Source organism: Notamacropus eugenii, chromosome X (assembly GCF_028372415.1).
Source record: "Notamacropus eugenii isolate mMacEug1 chromosome X, mMacEug1.pri_v2, whole genome shotgun sequence".
In the NCBI taxonomy this organism is placed as follows: domain Eukaryota; kingdom Metazoa; phylum Chordata; class Mammalia; order Diprotodontia; family Macropodidae; genus Notamacropus; species Notamacropus eugenii.
The window spans coordinates 27524210-27530927 of NC_092879.1; positions in this window are offsets into that span (position 1 = coordinate 27524210).

Genomic DNA, 6718 nt, shown 5'->3' on the forward strand with positions numbered 1-6718 from the left:
TATTCCCATGGGAACATTTTTAGTTTACTTCTTTTACTTCCTTATCTTAGTTCCTTTAGTGAGATAACCTTGGAGTGCACAGTCAGGATCAGGACTTTCTCATCCTTGCATATCAGGAGTGTGATGGTGAGCCAATATCCTGAGAATGTCAGCTCTAATGCTAGTATAAGTCTCAAGTAAAACCTGGACAGTACCTCACATTCTGGACGCCATCAGTATTGGCCCTCTACAAATGACTCAGGTGACACAGATAGTGTCTGAGGCACTTGACTTCAAGTAATCCTCAGTTTCTTTTGTGTTTAATTGGGGTGTGATGGACACCCTCCTCGTTTACAACCTTATAGTTCACTGGTTCAACTTTGCAATGTCCCTTACTCTCAGATCCCTTACCTCTTTGTCCTATCATTGTTCATGATCATCCAAACCTCAACCATAGATTACTCCCAACATCCATTTGCTCAGCTCCTGCATACTTGCTGCTGAACTGTACTGCAGGAAGTCATTCAAGTGAAATGGAAGGATCCACTATCAACCCCAACTAGGTCCTCACTACAGGAAGGCAATCCTTTTAATCCAGTCAGTCTGTTGATAAATAATTATTAAGTGTAGTATCTATGGAATCCTGTAAACTAGAGTATCCAGAATTTAAAGTCTCAGGTAGAGAATCTCTCTGACTTCCCTGCAAATGTGAAGGGCCTAATTTTATCTCAGACAAGCCCTCACAATTTAACATGGGTGTACTCTAGCCCAACTCTCTGAAGGCCTGTTGTGTTATGTTTTAAATGAGTGCCCTTTTCTCCAAATCTCTACATCATTTCTCATTTTTGTTCAGCTTTATCTCAGTTTTTGATAAAGAGACGACCAGTTCTGTGGTCAACTGAGTGAAAGTAGTTGTGCTCTTGATTCCATCCACTTCTTTCTCTTGCAGCTCCCTCCCCCCATTCACCCTCCTTATCTCCAGTTGCACTCTGTTTTCTGTTTTCTGGCTTCTTCCCTTATGTACAAACCTGCCCCTACCATTGTGAAAATTATTTTTTAAAAAAATATTTCATTTGACCCTATGCCATTCTTAAGCTGCCATACTATCCATCTCTCTTCCCTTACATAGAAAAGAGCTGGGAAACATTATCTACAAGGATTTGTTTCCTTTCCTTTCATCCACATCACAACCTCTTGTGATCTAGACTTCAACCTCGCATACTGAACTGAAGAGTTTCTCCAAGGACATCAATTATGAAAATTTAGGCCTTGTTTCAGTGAATATTCTGTTGAGATTAGACTAGATTTCTTGTGAAATCTTGAAAAGTGATTGAGGGGCCCAATTCCCCTCACAACTCACTGATAGGTGAAAAAAGGCCCTAGAAAGAGGAAAAGGGAAGGGAGTTCCTCCATACAGTCCAGAGCTATTTAAAGAGACAGCTAGAAACTGGAGAAGGCCAGGAAAAGGGGTAACACCAGGGAAACCAGCATGAGCTCCAATAAATAGTCCTGGGGCTGCTGGGTTTGGAAACAGAGGTCATTCAAGGGAAATCAGAGCATGGCCTAGTAAAAGGACCTGAAGTTAACAGGTGCTCCAAATGAACAAACTGGTGGGGTTGGGGGGAGGAGGATATGACCCAAACTAATGTAAGGTCAGGTAATTGGAGCCTGACTCCAGATCCTGCCCCTGGACTGACAGAACAGAAGTGGGCCAGAGCCAATCCCCATAGGTCACTGTGAAGGGAGAAAGAGTCTAGCTGAGTACTCCTTGAAGCACTGGGAGCCACAGCAGGAAACAGGGTCATCTCAGTGTCTGGGAACCTATACTTGAGGGTCTTCTAGGAGGCTTGAGACTACTGTGATCTTCAATATACAATTGAGGCCTGTCAGGGTAAAAATGAGATAGAACTGATTCACACCTGGGAATTATAAAAGGGGGGAAAGATATATTAATTGAGCAATGTCAGCAGCTGCAACAGATCACAAGGAGATAGGAATGGAAGCTAGAGACTGAGGCAGAAAGTGGGGTCTAATGGAAGCAGCATCTAGGCTGCCAAGGGCCAGGATAAAGTAGAGCCTACCTAACACACATAAGAGGGTCAGAGAGTGTGGAGCCTGGACTTTGTACAAAGTGTGAATTTAAGAACTGAGACTGTAAATATGTATAAACAGAAGAAAAAATTAGAATACAATGGAGAAATACTATGGGTTAAGGAAATTTCAAGAAATAAAATGAGGAGATGAGAGTGACTCCACAACAAATACAAGTGAAGACTTAGAGAGAGAAGGAAATGTGTTGACCGCAAGTACTAGAATCAATGGATCAATAAGCATTTATTAAGTGCCTAATTTGTGTCAGGCACTGGGGAGACAACTACAAAGAATGAAAAAGGACCTAATCTCAAGTGACTGGAAGAAATGAACACTGAAATCAGAATTGAAATAAGAGCTCTGGAAAGAAAGCTATGGAAGGATAAATAACTTGGAATAAAAGTTAGAAAGCATTGCCCAAGTAGTAGATTCCCTGACTATTTCACATATCTAAGTTGCATAAGAAGAAAAGTGTACAAACCTAGGAGAAGGAGTTAGGACAGCAGGAATCTCATGAGTCTAACTTTTATCTGAAACAAAGAAGGATTTGAAACACACAGACACACATGCACGCACAAACAAACGTAAACTTAGTTTGGCATAAAATACACTAAATTCAATAAATGGGGAAACAGGCAAGGAGAGACAGGAGAAACAAACACACAGAAACAGAGAGAGAGAGAGAGAGAGAGAGAGAGAGAGAGAGAGAGAGAGAGAGAGAGAGACACAGAGAGAGAGAGAGAGAGAGAGAGAGAGAGACAGAGAGACAGAGAGAGACAGAGACAGAGAGAGACAGAGAGAGAGACAGAGAGAGACAGAGAGAGACAGAGAGAGACGGAGAGAGACAGAGAGACAGAGAGAGACAGAGAGAAAGCTTGGGAGGGAGTCATAAAGAGAGTACAAGAAAGGTGAAAGTGCAGAAACCAAAGATCAGGGTCAGAGATTGGTGAAGAGAAGAAGGGCAGAGAAGGAAGAACAGAAAACTTCAATGAAAAATTACTAGTTTTGGTTAGATTCCTTCTCTTTCCTTGTATTCTTTTTTTAAGAGGAAGAAAAGGAAAGAAAGGAAAGAGTAAAAGAGGATATGATAGAAGAGAATATACAATTAATAATCATAGCTATGTACATTAACAGAATGAGTTTACCTATAAACTGGAAAAGGTTAACAGAATGGATTAGAAAGCAGAATCCAACCAAAAAGTAGTAGTAGCAAGGTCTCCAGTCATCCTGAAAAATATCTGGTCACTGGATTCAGATGGCTCTGGAGGAGAAGTGAGGCTGGGGACCTGCACAGCCCTCCTTCACTCAAAACAAAGTCAAGTACAAGTCATGTCATCATTTCTCTGATGGCATAGTCTTCTTTGACAATGAAGGATGAACACAAGTAGTAGCAACCGTGATATTAGACCCGATAGTAAAAATATATACTATTAAAAGTTATAAGTAGGAGAAAATTAAATTTGTATGCTCAAAGGTACCAGGGATAATGAAATGATGTCTGTATTTAATATACATGCACTATATAGAGCTTCAAAATACTTTTTATCGTTATACTTTGATTAAATTAAAAGTTAATCAAGTTACAAAGAAAATTAAAGAGTAAAATGGTACTAGTTGGGCACCTCAGTGTGGCCCTTTCAGACCTAGATAAATCTAACAAAAACATAAACAGAAAAATGAGTTAATGACCTTAATGGGATTTTTTCAATGTTAGTTACAAAGTATTCTTGGTCATAACTGAATAGAACTAAGAACAGCACATTTCTTGATTTTTCACTTCATCTTTATAAAAACTGACCAGTTGTCAAGGCATAAGAAACATGAACAAATAGTAAAACATCCCTTACTTACCATGTAACAATAAAAATTATAATAAACAGACTAAATAACCTAAAATGGCAGCACACCCTAACAGCATAGCAATGTGACTTTCTCCAGGATCAGTGAGCAGCACATTAGTAGGAGTCAAGGAGGTGGATGGTGGGAGTAATCCACTGTTGGAGTTTGGCAAAGTATGAGTATCAAAAGGAGAAAGGGCAAGGGACTCAAAAGTTGAGGACAGTGTAAAATTGAAATCTAGGGTCAAGATTGGGAAAGGAGGGAAGTGAAACCAAAACGGAGGTAATGGCTGGAGGGAGGGTATAGAGGGGAGGAACTGGAGATAATGGTAAAGATAACAAGTAGGTTTATGAATACTAAGGTCCTTTCCAATGCTGAAAATCTATGATCCTATAACCCAAATGTACAGGGAGAGAAATGGGATAGTGATCCAGCCCAAGGACTTCTTGCACTTCTGTTTCATACTCATCACAGCCCAATAGTCCTGTCCCTCCCCAACAATGCAACCCTGTGTGCATAGTGGGTATGCTCCCAAAGGCAGTTGGGCCTGAATCCAAATGTAATTATAATACCTTACATTTTTTAAAAGTTTTATTGACAATTTTTCTTATAGCAATTATTTCCTAACATATTCCATCCAATAAACTCTTCTTTGAAACAACAAAAAAAAAAATGGCTTAGCTGAACTGACTCAAACCAGTCTTCCCACATTCATTGTCCCTTATGTTTCTAGGGCAAAGCTTTCTCCATGACCCAGATTGGTTATTGCAATTAATGTGACTTTAGCTAGTGATATTTTCCATAAAATATTCCTCTCTAATTGATTTGCTAGAGAGGCAACATGGCCTATGACACAGACTGTCTGTGGGATAGTACCTCTTAGTACTCTACACAACTCTCTAACAATATGAGATATATAGGTTCTGAACTGCATTGGTAGGGGGGCATTTCCTTACCCAGGAGTTTCCTATACCAATAAAATCAGAGATTCTTAGTTTTTATACTTAATAGATTCTCTATCCTTTACTTGATAAAACTATCTGTACTCGTTGCCTCTTCTCCTACATATATCCCCCCAAAAATAAAAGAAAAAGCAGCTCCGGATAGAATAATGATCAAGAAATTCCAAGGGAAATATCAGTAAGCTCCTCCAAGTAGCTCATACCTATACAAAAAGAATGTCAGAATCCTAGGGATACTGGGGAAAAGATTCTGCCAGAGATGACAATTGGAGATTAAATAGGTCTGACATCTCCAAACTCTCTAACTAGGAATGCTCAAGGGGAACCTGAAACAAACAGCACACAAACTAGTGTGCTCTTAGGAGATGGAAAAAAGAGCAGTGTTCTGATGGAAGATAACCTGGGGTACCTTAAGCTTGGAATCTTCTAATTATGTGGGCATAGATACACCAAGGGATGTGGAAGTCAATATCAGAAATGGTGGATAGAACCAGGAAGCCCTGTGGAAGCCCCACATCCAGGCTGCTGACCTGTGGCCCCTTCTCTCTAGGGATTTCCCAAGTAGTTCTGTTTCAATTCCTATCCATATCACGTGGCCTCTGTCATCTTTAGTACAGAGTTTTGCCAAGGAGCCCTGCTTCAGCCCAGGATCTGGACCCCCTGATCATGACCCATATATTTGCTCCATGGCCTTTTCCAGTGCTCGAGAAGCTTTTCTAAAATCTGACTGAGGGGCAGAGCCAAGATGGCAGAGTAAATGCAGGGATCTCCTTGAGCTCTCCCCCCAAACCCCTCCAAACACCTGTGAAAATGACTCTAAAAAATTCTAGAGCTGCAGAATCCACAAAATGATGGAGTGAAACAAATCTCTAGCCCAAGACAGCCTGGCAGGTCAACAGGAAACATCTATCACATCAAGCTGGGAGTGGAGCAGAGATCAGTCCAGGTGGGCTGCACCAGCACAGAAAGAGTATGAACAGACCTGAAGGGACAAAATCATTGTCAGCTGTGGCAGATATCAGACTTCTCAACCAATAAACACCAAAAAGATCAGTAGGAAGACTCTCTGGGACCTGAGAGAAAGAGGAGTGCACAGTCTGGCCAGGTCTGGCTCCAGCCCCAGGGTGGTGGTAGTGGCAGCTATGACTAGAGGTGGTAGCAACAGCAGCAGCTGTGGCAGTGGTGGAGGTGGATACTTCCAGAACTCTGGGTCCACAAAGAGTGGGGGATTGAGCAACTGATACAAAATCCCCGAAGCCTGTCACAGTGCACTCACTCCCACCCCCAATGGAAGAAGAGTCCTACCTTGACAAACAGGATCTGTATCTGTCTGGGAACATGAGTAAACAGAGTGAAAAAAACACTGAGACTATAGAATCTTACTTTGGTGACAAAGAAGATCAGAACATACAACCAGAAGAAAACAAAGTCAAAGCACCTACATCAAAAGCCTCTAAGAAAAGTATGAATTGGTCACAGGCCATGGAAGAGCTCAAAAAGAAGTTTGAAAATCAAGTAAGACAAGGAGAGGAAAAATGGTAAGAGAAATGAATACAAGAAAATCATGAAAAACAAGTCAACAGCTTGCTAAAGGAGACCCCTCAAAATTGAAGAAAATAAAGCCTTAAAAATAGACTAATCCAAATAGCAAAAGAGGTTCAAAAAGGCAATGAGGAAAAGAATGCCTTAAAAAGCAGGATTGGCCAAATGGAAAAGGAGGTCCAAAAGCTCATGGAAGAAAATAATTCCTTAAAATTTAAAATGGAACAAATGGAAGGTAATGACTTTATGAGAAATCAAGAAATTATAAAACAGAACCAAAAGAATGAAAACATAGAAAACAATGT